A 16,449-nucleotide genomic window follows, 5' to 3' on the forward strand; every position below is an offset into this window, starting at 1 on the left:
GTCTCCCCAAAGGGAACCCTCTGAAAAAAGATACAACCTTAGAGATAGGGATAAAATTTTAAAAAAAACTGACAGATATCAAGATGTTGATATGCGTCCCTCTTGATCCTTCTCACTCAATCTTTCTCGATCTTCCTCACAGAAATCGGAAAGAAGAGGACGGTCAGAACACAGAGAAGAGCACGTCAAGTCCAAAGACAAGGAACCTGCTCATCAAAGTAAAAAATTACAATTTCCCAGAAAGAAGGTAGCAAGTATTAAAATTAAACATGCCGAGAATTCTGAGGACACAGCTGAAAAACGGAGAGTGGGCACAGACAATGCTAGACAGCGCAGCAGAACTGAGCATAGCTCGCAAGATCCTGATGAATCTTCTGGAGACAGTGGACACGAATGAGTACATTCAGGTGGAAACTGCAGACACACGGGATAGTGTGCCCCATAAACTATATGAAATAACATTACGTATAGAGGGAGATAAAACTAGAAAAATAAAAGGTCTTTTTTGGGAAAAACTCTCAAAAGGCTATGACATTCTGTTAGCTGAGAAAGACTGGCCACCAGAGTTTGTCAGGGAATGCCCTAATGGCAAAGAAATGATTTTGCCTGCCTTCTCGAATCACATCCCGATTCATAAAAAATACACATTGGCAAGAAAATGGGCAGTAGCCCAAGCTCCTGCTTTATACAAAAATCATGTAGGATGGGATGAGGACTCACCTCACCACAAGATCTAGTTAAAAAATCAGCCCACTGCACAAAGGCAGTATCGAGTTAAGCAAGAAGCTAAAAAACAAGTCAGGGAGATCTTAGATCAACTTGAATATCAAGGGGTGATCGAAACATGCACCTCTCAAATGAACAATCCTTTGTTTCCTGTCTCCAAGCCAAACAATTCATATCGTCTAGTTTTGGACTACAGACACCTTAACTCCTGTTGTAAAACATTTGCAGTACAAAACTCACATAGTGCAGCACTAATGAATAACATTGTGCGCAAAAAATATAAAACGACATTAGACATCTCTAATGGATTCTTCTATCAAAACATTGCACCTGAAACAGGTATTTTACCGCTTTCTCAATAATGGGATTGCAAAAACAATTTTGCTGACTCCCACAGGGCTTCAAGAATAGCCCAGGATTATTCTCAGCAAGGGTAACAGAGTTACTACAAATATATGATGATGAAGCATTATCATATGTCGATGACATCTATCTCACAGATGATGACCTGGAGACTCACTTAAAAAGGGTGAACACCATAATACTTGGATTCGCTTCAGAGGGTTACAAATTGAACTTTAAAAAGTCACGAATTGGGGGCGTGGCTAGCAGCCGAGCATGGCGGCAGCCTAAACGAAGAGCTCCGTAGATCGGACGGCCTCTCCTAATATCCGACCAATTATCCGTGCAGGAAAGATGCTCTAGCGGAAGGTCCCGAAGCCTAGGACCGAGCGGAACCCAGGGCAGCAACTTTGACAACTGCCCGACACCGGAGGCGAAACTTATGACGTGGCGACCCTGAGGCCTGGACGATCACAACAAGCCGGGACCTATCCTGAATGATCGACCAAGAAGGAGCGAGGGCAACTCGGTTCGACCCCACCGGAAACGCACGACCGCGGTCCAAAAAGTTGGTCACGAGCTCAATAACAGCGAGGATTGCTCGAGCAGTCTTGATTGGACTCTGCCACATATAAGAGGAAAAACTAAATGTGATCAGAAAAGAATTCTTTCAGAAGGCGGACAGGTGAAACCGAAACCAAAGAAGAACAAAGGGTCGGTCCGCCATCTTAACACGTAGTGTTCAGTGTATCAGCCGCCTTTAAACATCATTGCCACAGTTCCAAGATCCACCTTTTGAAAGTGGAACCTCTGACCTTATAGTACCTGCTCCCAACGCGCTCAGGAACTAGCAGAGCTACACACTATGAGAACCTACGCGTAACGGGTGGTATGGGCCTACTGTCCATGCAAAGAGAAAGATGAAGACCAGTTGCACGCCAGAATCCACGGAACCCCGGAAGACTGGGAGACATAACCTGCAAGAATCTTGGGGTACGTAGGGGCAAGAATGGCTGGGAAAAACACAAGAGGAGGCACTACGCAGACCCGTATTGATAGATTTGCCAGTGGTGGAGCGTCATCCTCCTCGTCGGCCCCAGCCGGCAAGATGGCGGAAGGGACGAACACGCAGAAAACAACGCTGGAAGACATCATGAGAGCGCTAACTCAAGTACAGGCCACGGTGGGCTCAATATCCACTGAAATCACATTGATCCGTGCCGACTTTCAAAAAATGTCAGAAAAAGTGAAATCGATGGAGGTGGTCACGAAGTCCCTAGTGGAAGACGTCTCCGAGCTTCAAACGGCAATGCAACAAATGGCGGTGGAGAACAAAGCACTACGTGAGAAACTGGACGATCAGGAAGGTCGCTCGAGAAGGAATAACATTAGAATTCTTGGCGTACCGGAATCTGAAGGCAATAGAGCAACAGACCTATATGTGGAGGACCTGATTAAAAAAGAGCTCAAACCAAAGGGACAATCTGCCTTCTTCTCCGTGGAAAGAGCGCATCGAGTACCGGGGGGTAAACCTAAGCAAGGCGCGACACCAAGACCCATCTTGGCCCGTCTCTTCAACTTCCGGGACAGGGACGCCATTTTGCAGGCGGCTAGAGTGTCCCCTCCGGTGAAGATCCTCAACTCCACACTGGCCTTTTTTCCAGACTATACGGCAGAAGTAGCGCGCCGCAGGAGGACGTTTCTGGAGGTCAAGAAGGAACTAAGAGCGAGAGAGATCCCTTAATCCATGCTTTTTCCGGCTAGGCTAAGAGTGGTATCAGACAATAAGACTTGGTTCTTTGACACTCCTGAACTAGCGAGAGACTGGCTCGATGGATGGAGACCGGCAACACAGCCCCGCAGATCGAACAGATCAAAAAAGGACAAAAATGCGGGACTTCCGGAGGGCTCACAAACGTCTCACAGTTACGGAGGAAGAACTCTCACAAGACGGGGATATAATGGACGATGGCGCCAGCAAGGAACACTAACCTCCTGGAGGACAATCAAAGACTTGACCTTGTACTTTGCGATCTGCCTGAAGGTTGGCTATAGGACACTGGGCTGAGGACTTCCGAGGAGAGTATGAGGGGCCGCCGGCTCCGGAGAACCTTCACCCCCGCGAGCAAGTATTTGGTGTGGGGAATGGGACAAGCACTCTGCTAAGTTGGGGGGGCGGGCAGTTTTTTGTCCGTATAGCAGGGGGGCAGGGAGGGGGGTTGTTTCGGGATATAGGGGGGGTTTCTTGTTGTTCAGGAAATAATGTGCAGCACGACGAATTGGGTATATACCGAACACTATGGCAAATAGTTACTGAAGTGAACAAGCTAGACCTAGTAGATATGCAATGGCATACAACATACAATCAGCTACTCTAAAGTGGAACGCGTGCACAGGTCCGGTAACTCCATTACAACTGATGTCCTGGAATGTGAGGGGCCTAGGAGACAAGATAAAAAGAGGGTTGGTCCTGCAGGGTATTAAAAGACTAAATCCGGATCTAATCCTTCTTCAGGAGACACACCTAGTGGGGACGGCGAGCAAAGCTATGGACAGACGTGGATATAGTATGGTAGTGCACTCAGACTTTACCTCCGGGTCTCGTGGAACGGGCATTTTAATGAGAAAGGTGTCCCGCTTTATACTGCATTCCACGAGAACCGATGAGTATGGCCGTTTTGCAGTGGCAATTGGGCAATGGAAAGGCAAACCACTCAACATTGTCTCTGTGTATATTCCTCCAGCATTGCATGCGGCTACTCTACCCAAGTTGGGGAAATTACTGTTAGATCTCCCGGAGGGTGACCTAGTAGTGGGAGGGGATTTCAACGCAGTGGCGCACAACACACAAGATAGGTTCCCGACCCGAACACACACATTTGGCCCGTCCCGTTTTCACGACTTCATCGAGGCGCAAGTGCTGTTGGATGTTTGGCGGCACCTCAATCCCGAGGGCCGCCAGTACACTTACTACTCTGCAACTCATAATAGTCTGTCCCGCATAGATTACTTTCTCACACTAGGGGACGATCACCTTACAATTAGTGATGTACATATTAGGCCCAGGGGTATCTCGGACCATTCCCCCCTAACACTAAACCTCTCGAGTTCGGGAAGGGTTGGCAAAAGGCTATACCTAATCTGTCCGGTTTATATTAAGATACCACATGTCCGGAAAGAATTGAAAAAGGCGACCCGGCATTACTTTGTAGAAAACACTGGCTCGGTATCATCCCCCACTACCCTATGGGAAGCATACAAAATTGTACTGCGAGGTCATGCCATTACAACGATAACAGGGCATAAGCGCACACAGCAACGGGAATTGCGGGAGCTGGAACTGAACCTTAAAGCAGCAAACGCGGCACACATGGGGCACCCAACAGAGGACATACTACACACACTTAATCTATGCCAACAAGCACATAATGATCATGTGCGGCGGCAAACGATTGAGAATATAACAGCGACGGCGAATAGAGTATACGATATAGGTGACAAGGCCAGTAAACTACTGGCGTGGCTGGATAAAAAAAAAAGAGGGTAGCAGGACCATACTACAGTTGGCAGATCCGAGTGGGAAGCTGCATTCGCACCCATCAGAAATAATTGATATCCTCGCGGACCACTTTCAGGGAGTATATACTCCGGAAAGGAAAGTCACGACGAGTGCTGCGATGCTGGCCCTCCAAACGGTGCACACCCCGACTTTACCCCAAGACGCGGTGGATGAACTGGAGGCGGATCTGACGGTACAAGAGATACAGGCAGCAATCAACACACTACACACAGGGAAAGCGGTAGGCCCCAACGGTATCCCGGTTGAATTGTACCAAACGATGGCAGACACACTAAGTGGGCCGATGCTGGCCATGCTCAAGGATAGCTTGGAGCGAGGGATCCTGCCTCTGGATCAACGGATGGCAACAGTTGTTGCCATCCCGAAACCGGGTAAGCCTCCCGCCGAGTGTACATCGTACCGCCCAATCTCGCTACTCAATCCGGAAGCCAAGATATTGGCGAAAACATTGGCTACGAGATTGATGCCTCACCTATCCCGCCCGATCCATCCAGACCAATCCGGTTTTATGCCCCATAGGAGCACGGCACTGAACCTCCGACGAGTACATGGCGCACTGGCGCGGGCCCCCCTATTGAAGGAACCAGCAGTCATTCTATCGTTAGACGCCAGGATGGCGTTCGACTTAGTGGAGTGGCCGTACCTCTTCCCAGTCCTGGCACACATGGGCTTCGGCCCTAAATTTATCGCATGGATAAAACTCTTATACATAGAACTTGTCGCGCATGTGGCGGCCAAAGGACACATTTCACGAGAAATACCGTTGGCCAGAGGAACGAGACAGGGTTGCCCGCTCTCCCCTTGCTGTTTGAGTTAGTCCTGGAGCCACTTGCAACTGTCATTAGAGACACCCCATTACTAAAAGGGGTGAGTTGGGGGGAGCACTGGGAAGACAGAGTTTCCCTCTACGCTGATGACATGTTAATATACCTGTCTGACCCAGCCGCTGGCATCCCTATATTACTAGATTTATGCAATACACATGGTATCAACTCTGGCTACACCATAAATTGGTCGAAATCGGTCATTTATGAACTGAAAGGTCCTCTGCCACGTCTACCCAGGGAATGCCCGTTGACAATTGCAGACTCCTCGTTTAAATACTTGGGAATCTACATCGCCCGAGACGCCTCGATCCATTTTACTCAAAACATGTTGCCTCCACTCACTCGATTAAAGGCAGATGAAAGGTACTGGACAAATTTACCGTTGACACTTTTAGGGAGAGCGGCTCTGTTTAAAATGAAAGCACTTCCACGTTTTCTGTATGTACTAGAGAATACACCAACCCTAGTTCCACCCTCATATTTTAAAATGGTGACAGCAGTAATTTCAGGTTTGTTATGGGGAGGACGCCCGGCTCGGGTGGCACATATAAAACTCAACCGTGGATGGTATGGCGGTGGGATAGCGCTGCCGATTATACAGTTGTATTACTGGGCATCCCAACTCAAGGTGATAAACCAATGGATCCACGCACCACAAGAAGACCCAGCTTATTTGGCGGACAGGACACAGCTAGGCACGCACAGTCTGTTGGCACCATTATATAATAAAAGTCTAATGGCAAAACTGATGGGCCCGATGAAACATACGATAGTACTTTGGCATAAGGCGCAGACTAGACTGAAGTGGGGGGATGTAATAACTAAACTTACACCTTTGTGGGACACTAAATCACTGGGATGTCTGAGACATAGTAAGGGATTCACCCAATGGGACAATATAGGAATTTCCACAGTGGGAGACTTATGGACAAGTACTGCCATGATCCCATTCTCATTCTTACAACAACAATATGACCTAGGACGTACTGAGACCTATAGGTATATACAGATAAGACATGCATTAATGGCAGCCATCGAGCCGGGGACAAAGGTCCCCGAATCATCACCGTTGGAGGACCGCCTACTCACTGATTTTATGCAAACGGGGGCTACATCACTCAGTTATCGAAAGCTGCTGAACAACCTACCCGATCCACTAAATAAACTACGAGACAAATGGGAGGAGGAGTTAGGGGAAATGGACGAAACGGACTGGAATGCCGCATTGGCATCCCCGCGGGAGGCAGGAGTGTCGGCCCGCTTCCGATTGATACAATTTAAAATACTGCATAGAGTGTACTACACCAGAACTACCCTATACAGAATACATAGGACTGATCATCCAAACTGTTTGAGAGGCTGTGGAGAAGAAGGGACACTGCTACACACACTCTGGGGTTGCCCGATCATTAGTGACTACTGGAAACGCATTATGAGGACCATTTCTCAAACGCTAGAAGTGTCGCTCACACCGGACCCGAGGGTCTGTTTGCTGAATATATGGGGAAAGACTGATCTAACACGACAGGGGCAGCAGTGGGTAGTGATAGGAAAGATGGCGGCCAAGCGTGATATAGCGCAGAAATGGGGAGCAGCGGACGCACCGACGTCGGCACAATAGTGCAAACACTTGGATAGGTTGTTGGTGACCGAGCGAGCGGTTTATAAGATAAGAGCCAACCCTCGCTAGTGGAACAGGATATGGTTACCTTGGAATAAATATAGGGGTGACCTGTGTGAGCCTTTACCGGAAGAGGAAGATGACAGCTCTGATGAGGAGGATGAGGTTGGGGATTGATACATAACCGTTGACGGAATAGTGGGAGGGGTATGGGCATGAGAAGGGGGGATATTTTAAGAAGCTCACAAGATAGGAATAGAATAGTAAATCGGGAAAACCCACTGATATGAGCGATTGATCGTATATAGATATCTTGTTATATTGATTATTATTTTTAACGAGTCTGTGGTTTTGTTCAGAAAAAATAGCAAAAGTAAGACAATTGATTTCTTTATCTATTGATGGAATGTCTCGAACACAATATCCTTGAATGCTGCCGGACCGGAAGGTTATCTGCTAAATAGCAGTGTATTACAAACACCGTAATGAATATGGCGTGGCAAATGATATCTGAACACGCGAATGATGTATTGTGTATTTGACAACTGCCAATAAAGTCTTACCACAAAAAAAAAAATTTCACGAATTGCCCATCTTACTGTCCTATTTTTAGGATATGAATTATCAAGTGAAGGCAAAAGCCTGGCAGACAATTTCTTATAGAAATGTGCTGTACTCCAAGCACCAAAAACGCTGAAAAATTTACAATCAATACTAGGTTTCCTGAATTTCGGAAGAACATACATTCTAAATTATGCCGAGAGTGTTAAACCCCTCTATGAATTAATAAGATCAGATTTCAAACAAACAAATTGGTCTCAGAAACACACAGAGATTTTGAGATCATTGCAAACAGACATGTTAACTAAAACAAAATTGCAAACACGTGAAAATACACGCAATCTTGTGATCCGAGTCATCCCAGGAAGATATGGATTCACATACCTGACCTCTAATGAGGGAGAAACGGTACCTATAGCTTACAAATCACATTTGTACACTCAAGCAGAAATGAAATTCAGTTCTACAGAAAAAATTCTGACTGCGGTTCGAACTGCTGTAGCAAAAGAAAGAGCCCTAGCCCAAGGCTGGAGAATATCTGTTTTTTCAGCAGAATCAGCCCTTGAGGCATTAAAAAGTCCACGTAATCTGATTAAAGTGGCCTTAGATCCAAAATGGATAGAAAGGGAAGATTCCTTTGCTACAGAAGACGTGAAATACTATTTTGACCCAAAACTGAAAAAACTAGATGATCTAGTATATGAATGAGAATACCCTCTGCCAACTGAAATTCTGCCTCTAGAACAATATACCTGCGTAATCTATATGGACACGCGCTATGATGTAGAAAATAAATCCTATGATGCAGCGTGCGCTATTGTTAAAGGATCGCTGGCGCTCTGGTAAATTCAAACCAATGATTAACAAAACTAAATCACTCAGGAAATGTTCAGCTCAGCGAGCTGAAATAAGAACTTTAAAGATGGCGCTTGAAAATGACGATCGCGAATTCCCCACACTAATAGTGTGCGATTTGTATTTCTGCATCAATCCTACAACAGTGGCTTGCAGACATGGATCAAAAACGGTTACAAAGATGACACAGGTGCTACAATAAAGCATAAAAGGCTTTGGGAACAGGTAGTTCTTTTACAGAAAGAACTACGGAGGACTCACGTGATACACGCATTGAGTCATCGACGTGATGGCGTTCACGTTGCAGGGAATTCATTGGCTAACACAGCCACAGCGGAAGCGGTTCAACGGCTTCCATAGCCACTGAAAAGCGTTCAGAAAAACACATAAAAGGGGAACCATGCTGGCGGTAAAAGCCTCATTAAAAGGCAATTATGCAGCATTACCTCTCAACTATCTACTCAGTAATACATACATAATTGATGCAAACTCTGTTCCGTTTGCTCGAATCCCTGGAGTGGGGGATAGGGTAATTCCAAACACGAACTGGAGAATCTTCTTACTACAAGAAGCACATATGGGGTTGGGTCTGAGGCACCAAGAGATCCTGAAATCTCTGATGGAACTACAATCGGAGTACTGGTGGCCGGGAATGAGCGTAGATATCTACTATTTTGCAAAAAAATTGCAAGGACTGCAACAGAGATCGCAGTTGTGAACCGGACCAGCCTTTAGCCCAGATACCACTATTAGATAGCATCAGGCTATCTATAGCGCAGAAATCCAGTCGGAGAAATGCGTCCCCATAATAATTAAGACTGAATTCACTTAAAAATGTAGACCCCAGCACTCGGCTGACGCCAGAACTGTTATAAAAGATTTGCGAGTTTTTTCAGCACATACGCAATTGGCATGCTACATTCTGATCAGGGTCCTGCGTTTAGCTCTTGAGCTTACAAAGAGGCCATGAACAGCATGGGCATCGCATTGCGGTACTCTTCTCCCTTCCATCCTGAGGGAAATGCGGTTGTGGAAAGAAAAAACCGGGACATAAAGCAATCTATAACGGCGAGGGTATTAGGTTCGGGTGATGGGTGGGTCAAACATTTAACAAGTGTCCAACGTAATCCTAACAATCTGCCAAGAAACTCTCTAAAAGGTCTCACTCCATATGAACTATTGTTCGGAACTAGAATGCATATTCAGGATCTTGATAGTCACACTTCAGTGGTAGAAGAAAAATCCTTTGATATCAAAGATCGTTTGGCTGTTTTACAGGATTTAAATGAAACAAGAAAAAACCTGAGTAACATAAAGTTGACACAACAGTTGACAGCCACTGAAGATAAACCACCTGTCCCAGCAAGACCTGTCTGGATTCCAAAGATTGGGGATCTGGTCAGAGAAAAGATCGCGGTAAAGAAGGAATTTGTGCCTTCTTACAGAAAAGCAGTACCTGTCTTAGCTATCAACGGAACAAGATCAGTTGTACTACCGCCACTTGCTGGTAAAAAGGAGAACCGAGTTTTATCCATCGACCTGGTAAAACCACAATCATGTGGCCAATAATAAATAAGTAGTAGGCCCAGTGGACTCCCAAGAAATAGCAGAATACCAAAATTTGCAACGATCCAAGAGGTTCAAACTGAGAGACTAATCACATTTGATAAACCTGCAGTGCTTAAAAAAGGACTATGCAACAAAGCCATGGAACTTGTGCCTCTTGAAACACAAATCTCACCAGTTCGTCAAGAAACACCTGTCTACAACGATGTAGCCTCGGACTATGCAAATGAAACAAATAAAAATGCAAAAGCAAATGAAAATCCGGAAGCAATTCCAACAATTGACAGAACTGTATCAGGCTACTTCATCAATTTCGACGATTTCTCTGAAGATCCTAGCGAGCATGAAGAAACGCCTCCAACAAAAACTTTCAAAGAAAAAGTAGTTGAACTTTTTCACCAACTAAAAGAAACATATCTAATTTCACCATGGATTGAATTTTGAATTGTGTTAGGTGTACTTTTCCTCTTGCTTTGGCTCATCATGGTTCTATGTTTGGGAAAATTCATTGATGGGAAATATAGAACAATGGACACAGCAAGTCAGAACATCAACTTGGTCCTAAAGCCTCACACATCCTCTCACATCGAAAAAAGAGAACTGTCATCAGTGAACATCACAGCCAATCCAATACCCAGTGGGGTAGCATGGGACAGAACTGATTATGACATTTTTGGCCCGGTCGAGCTCCTGAAGTATCTCCACCAGCTCAAGATTTCATTAAGTGACTTTGTGACACCTAGTACCTTCTCTGATGACTGGGACTTTGAAAACATTAATAATATGATGTCAGATTTATTAATGTCAGCCAAATTTACAGAACATGATTACTTACAGGGTTCATCCAATTATGAAAAGCTATACTGCTACAACCATTATGGTGATCACTATTTGCATAAAACTGCTCAGCCTAGAAATGTTTTATCTTATAACCAGTGGGAACACTATCCAACTACACCAAAAGGCAGTTCGAAAACATTTTTTGAGAAATTCCAATACTTCTCAGGGTTAAATAACAGTGATCCAGGAACGTTTTATTTTAAAATGTTAAATAGAACAGGAATGAAAACAATGTTGACAAATACTAAATTGATTTATTCAGAACATTTTTATACCAAAATGTCTACATTTGGTTTCGAATTTTGGAAAAACACCATTGAAGCAAAAACAATCGGGGGTTCCAAAGATTGGCAAGTACAAGGCCTAGAAGCACTATTTAGGGCCTGCATGATCCCAGAACAAATGATATTCTTGAATGACACAATTCAACAAACTACTTGTCTTGGCCTAGCTTAGATAAAATAATTAAATACACCGTCTATTCCGAAACCCATACCTGATAGTGACAGCACTACTGATGTGGAGATAGACGTATCTCATATTTTACACCAAAACAGAACACATACTGATTGGAAAAAGTGGTTGATCTGGCCAACAGACACAAATAACTGTCAAGATAGATTCCTGAACAAAACACAGGGGTTCAAAATGACCAGACCAGACCCTAGATACTCCCAGAGACAACATCCAGGGATAGTTACGACATAAGGGGGAAGAAAACTATGCCTTGAGTGGGTACAGAAATCCACACTGGCTGAAATTAAGCAACACTTGACTTTACTTAAAGACGGTGCTGACTTGCGCAATTTCATAATGGGACCACGCAAACAGCGTCAAAAACGTTTCATAGCGGCCGGTATATACGCTGCATACAACGAAGCATGGAAAGTAATGCAAATTGAGACAGCAGAAAAAATATGAGAAATTGATCGTATAAATTTGGAAAAATCACTTTCTGTTGTGGACAATGGGTTAACAACTCTGTCTTCCAGAATATAATCACTGGACAGCATTGTATCATCTGCTTTTGATATAATAGAGCAGGACTTACTAATGTTACAACATGGTCAGTCTCAATTACGTTCTATTGTACAGCTTGGCTGGACATTGCAAAACCTACGTTCAGGCTACGTACCATGGCGTTTAATCAACACAACGTCATTATTTTCTATCTATAACCTTACTGATAAACAAAACAGTTTGGCACAAAAAGGAGCAGACTATACGATTCTGAGCATTGAAAAACTCGAGAAATTACCATTGACAATGTCAGAGAGACCTGTCATTGAATGGATAATACATGGAACGATTACAATTCCGATTACAACTTTCCAGTTTAAATACTGCCAAGAGTATATACCAGCAGGCCAGTATGAAAGGTTGGGTAAAGAATACATCAAATCAACCTGGGACTTACCTTATACACACAGATGTTATAGTGAAGGAAACAGGGAGGTATTTCTTAGTGGTAAAAATTGTAAAAAATCACTAAGCGGTACACTTCTGTGTCAAGGTATTAATTAGCATGGAGCCTGCGAAGGGTCTTCAAACAACCTTTCATGTCACCTGCATGGCACGCCTGCAAAACAGATAGAGACATTTTTTAGACCACTTTCTAACGGTAGTTACATTTTAATAAGTGACCACAGCTGTTGTGGAATGCTGCCAGGAAAAGCCGATCTGACAACTGTAACTTCCAGGGCCGTTTGCTGTGTGCAAGTATTGTATCCACACAGCAATCCAGATATGGGGGCTGTGTTATGGCCTCGGTTGAATATCTCTTCTATTCGAATTGATACTTTAAGCAGAATGAAGTCTATTCTTTTACAAACAACTGTGCCTTTAACGTCATCAAAAGAAACATATGATCTGCAAGTTGCAAGGACAGCAGCAGAGATAAATACCCTTTTATCAACAAATTGCCCCGTACATTTCGTAGAAGTGTTAAGCCAAATTTTAAACATGTCTGATACCAGTGGCATCGCACATGTATTTAAGACAATTTTTTCGGGACTGTTAGCACCCTTTGAAACAGTTCTGGGCATCTTCCCGAATTTTGTCCATTCTGTCTTCGGTGGCCTACTCTTAATCTTGGGACTCGTGGCAGGAATTTTATTTTTGCTCCTTTTGCACCGATATGGCAGGCTAATCCACAGACAAGACTCTAGCAACGATGGAATAAACAATCCTAGCAATACGATACCGAGACCGTATCACTAAGGTCCTCGGATTGGCCCGGCTAAGAGATCTGAGTACAACCTGGTTTCTTTCATTCAGACCAATCTGGCAAGATTGCGTTTTACCTGTGCTTCGATGTCTGCTATGCGGAGAAGAATGCGTGTTGGACGTCTGTCTTACACTACAATCAGCAGTACCAATGGATATCGATACTTTGCTAGGTCCTGTATCGACTCATGCATCGCGTTGTCCCCAGCGGCTACCGATTCTGATGACGGCATTCGTTGAGACTTCACCACTACGAGTTGGTGGCGGTGAGGTACAAGAGGAAAGCAGCACCGAACAGGTACAGCCTTCTGTGAGCATTGCTGATCCAACCATCGATGATAGCAATCATCCAGAGAACTGCACAGTTGCAGCATTTTCATACTTGGTCAAACTTTCACCTGATGTGGTAGATCAATTTTTTGTGGGTCTTTCTGAAATAATGTTCTCTCCAGTCAACGAGAATAACTCTTAAAAAAAACAATGAGCACACAGCGTTCCCCGAACTCTGAATTCGGCCTTCAGTTTTTGATAAACAAAGTTACAGAAAATATTTGGAACTCATTTTCCCCTGAAAGCAAAATTATTTTTGCCCATTTTTCAAAATATTTACCTTTTTTTGGCACATGGTACTCTGCTTAAAGTAGAACTATTCTTAGAGAACAGAGCTTCTATTTTAGCATACTAGAGACAATACCTTACCTCAGCCTCTAGCACATATACAGCATTTTGTATAAATATGTGACGAAATGGTCTCGACCTTCTTTTCTGTATTTAGAGCCATTTCATATGTAATTTTCGCGTTTCATTCAGCTGTTATATATATGCATTTATCTGAATGATGACACTGCTTGAAAAGCGTACAGTACCAACACTCATTTTTGTGTATTTACCATATACCATTTCAAATGCGAAATATGTATTTTGGGGTGGGTCGGAAAACACACATGCATCGTTGAATGTTTACTATTGCTTAGTTTTTTTAGTAATGATGGACATCAATCTGTGGAGGACATCAATCTGTGGAGTGGGTGTCGTGTTTATATCTAGGACCCTAATTCTATATTGCTGATTTATGCCCTTGTGAGGTTATAATCAATAATATCCTGATAAAGGCATAAGAATCAGATTCATATTCAGTAATAGCCCATGCAATCCAAAGCACAGCACGACTACTTCCATCGACTCCTAGAAAGCACAACGCGTTCTTTAACCAAACCAAGCCTCCAGCAGCCCGGGAAATCCCCCCTGCTTTTGTTTTGATTTGAACAAGAACTCCTGAAGTCCAGAAAGAACTGTTAATTCTTAGTGACGTCTTATGTCCAACCTTACGTCAAACCCGGCACCTTCCAGGTATAAAATACCAACAGTTGCCTTAAGTAAACACACAGTGGTTTGGAGCAGAGCGCCCATCTACTTGCCCGAGAGCCCAGCTGATGTGAGAGCCCACGGAAGCCACCACTCCTGTTTGACGCACTGAGAGAGACGCTGTGTTTTTCTCCAGCCGAGAAAATCCAGCTCCAGTGTTTCCAGCCTACCCTTGCAGGTTGCTGGGATATCGAGTCCTGAGGAAAGAGATACCAGACCTCCCACATTCTATTACCAAGGTACGGAGCTGACTAAACCCTTAAGAGAATTCTTGATGCAGATCTTAACCAACTTAACTTAAACTGCTACTTACTTATCCCTTCCCACGTATTAGGCTTAGGTCAGGTACACCGGGGTAGGCTTAGTTAGAAGCACCAATTGAGTACGTTAGTCAATGTATTTATGTATGTATATATTTTATCCATTTTAAAGTATCATATGGCTAAGAAACCATATCAATGCTTTTACAGTATTATTTCATAATACTACTTTTACTGTACACACTTTACTTTACTTTAAGTATTGCAATTGTGGCAATTCATTTCTCTTGCATGATAAAGAAGACTGCTCAATAAATAACACCTTTTTATTGAAAACACCTGTCTCTCTATTTCTCTGCACTCTGGTGAAACTAAGTAAGCACTGCTGACTGAGTGAAATAGCTGTCTATTGTTTTCACAAGACTCTAGAGATATACTCTTATTCTGAGGGAGCAAAGTTGTCATGTTTATGCGGTTGTCGGAAACTGAATCCCTTCTCGTCTGAGCCAGGGGAGCTTGTCCCTCTCTAATCATTCAAGAAAGTTTCCAGTGACCTCTGAGCTAGCTGGCGCAAACCTAAATTAAGTTTAACATAGTCAGTAGAGACCTAGATGACCTCAGTCCTACGTCTACACTGCTGTTTATGTTATTCCAATGTGCAGAGCCTATTGGGAAAATAGGAACTACACTACAATACATCCAATGCATTCCCCCAATGCCTCAACTCTGGGGAAATCCTAGGTTTTAATATACTTATGGGTTGTAAATATGGGGTCTGGTTGAGTTTGTGGTTCTGTCTAGCCCCATATGTGACCTTTTTAAATGATAACTATGCTGCAGTGTAGAATTCTCAACTTTATTTCTCACAGGTGGGCGATAGAAAAACCCTAAGGGGAGCACTCTAATCTCGCCCATGCCAAGGATGCCATGCTCTTTAAACAATGAACTAGCTATGTTAGTCCGATTAAAATTAATAACACAGTCTCCTTCAGCTAACTTCACACCCTGTGCAATCCACCCCATGCGTCTAGCCTTAATATTATGTGACGCGGCTTCAACCCCACCTTCCGGGACCTTTGAACACCAATGCATAACCTTGCGAATCAGTTCAGCTGGAGGCTCGTTTATATTATCTTTCAAACAAGGGACTTCTACCAGGGGAGTAGACTCCAGGGGTAGATGTAGCCTACATTTGTTTTCCTGTAAATGTGGGGACTGATTAAGCCGTACTCTACTGACACAGTTTGCTGGCTGTTCGGTCTGCAGTTGAGGCCCTATAAGACTATACTGTGTGCTAGGAAGTTACTTATCATTGTTAATGGGTAAGATATTCGAGCAGCCACTCCCTGGAGCCCAAGAGTGATCTTGCGCCATCTCAGGGGCAGGGGCGGCAGAGATGAGCTTGTAAAGAGACGCAACATCCGCTATTCAATGCCTACAGATATCCATGCTGTCCTGGGAACACCGAGAGATGGCGCCGGTGTGAGTACGTGCCAGCGGACACGTGGGACAGGACTACACCTGCCACTGAGCACCTCGAAGAGAAAGATGTGGGTGACCATGATAGGCGCTGGCCACGCGGCATCACCAGATGAGCCTTTCAAAGCCAGCAGCCAAGACTGCACTCGGGAGATAGAAACTTTCTCAGTAGTTTCCAGAGAAGAGAGAAAACACAATAAA

At 44.1% G+C, this 16,449-nt stretch overlaps 1 protein-coding gene across 4 annotated transcripts in view; it reads left to right on the forward strand.

Annotated features, from left to right (window-relative positions):
* The window catches only part of SLC4A2 (solute carrier family 4 member 2), a 1,480,655-nt gene that overhangs the window by 1,111,205 nt on the left and 353,001 nt on the right, over positions 1-16,449 (forward strand). The gene's annotated exons all lie outside the window — the stretch shown is intronic.

The sequence above is a fragment of the Lissotriton vulgaris genome, chromosome 10 (genome assembly GCF_964263255.1).
Source record: "Lissotriton vulgaris chromosome 10, aLisVul1.2, whole genome shotgun sequence".
NCBI classification, from domain to species: domain Eukaryota; kingdom Metazoa; phylum Chordata; class Amphibia; order Caudata; family Salamandridae; genus Lissotriton; species Lissotriton vulgaris.